The following is a 1,004-nucleotide window of genomic DNA, read 5'->3' on the forward strand; positions in this document are numbered from 1 at the left end:
TTAATGAAAAATAGTGTGAAACATAATGTATATGAACTTTGTAAACAAACCATATAAAATAAATATTTTTAAAGCTAAAAAAGAAACTTTAAATGGCTAATTTTAAAAATGTAAAATGTCTGTAAACAGTACAAAAGCAGACTGCCCCATCTTTCTCTTACAGAGCAGCAGGTGGGTTTGACCTGCCAGCTGTTTGCTCGTCTTTCTCTGGAGGAGCTGCTGGTGGGTTCTAAATACCAGACACATGGCCTTTGTGTTAATATCGCAACTCTCTGGGGATGAGGCCACCACGGCTCCCTAAAAAAATATGCAGGACATAAGAGTTAATCTGTAAATTCTTTCAAACTTTAAAAATGGCAAAGTAAGCTCTTCCAGCGGAGGCCTACACACCACCATTGCTGCCGCCGCCATGTCTCTAGTGATCCCAGACAAGTTCCAGCACATTTTGCGAGTACTCAACACTAACATCGATGGGCGGCGGAAAATAGCCTTTGCCATCACTGTCATTAAGGTTACAGGGTGAAGATATGCTCATGTGGTGTTGAGGAAAGCAGACATTGACCTCACCAAGAGGGCAGGAGAGCTTAGTGAAGAGGAGGTGGAGCGTGGGATCACCATTATGCAGAATCCACACCACTACAAGATTCCAGACTGGTTCTTGAACAGACAAAAAGATGTGAAGGATGGGAAATACAGTCAGGTTCTGGCCAATGGTCTGGACAACAAGCTCCATGAAGACCTGGAGCGACTGAATAAGATCCGTGCCCACAGAGGGCTACGTACTTTTGGGGCCCCACTGGGGCCCCATCGGGGCCGTACTGTGGGTGTGTCCAAGAAGAAACAAGTATGTAGGCCTTGTCTGTTAAGAAATAGTTTATACACCTTAAAAAAAGAAGCCAAAGTAAAAATATTTCTAGAGTCATAGCTTTGTTAAAGAGTTAGTTGCTTTCAAAAACTCAAAAAAAGTAATATAAAATGTCTTTGGTTTAATAGATTTCATGATG

At 41.9% G+C, this 1,004-nt stretch overlaps 1 pseudogene; it reads left to right on the top strand.

Moving 5' to 3' along the window:
* The first annotated feature begins 409 nt into the window (after positions 1 to 409).
* The window catches only part of LOC102849507, a 14,211-nt pseudogene continuing 13,616 nt past the window's right edge, over positions 410 to 1,004 (top strand).

Source organism: Elephantulus edwardii, unplaced genomic scaffold (genome assembly GCF_000299155.1).
Source record: "Elephantulus edwardii isolate Elephantulus edwardi_28Jun2011 unplaced genomic scaffold, EleEdw1.0 scaffold00113, whole genome shotgun sequence".
Classification (NCBI taxonomy): domain Eukaryota; kingdom Metazoa; phylum Chordata; class Mammalia; order Macroscelidea; family Macroscelididae; genus Elephantulus; species Elephantulus edwardii.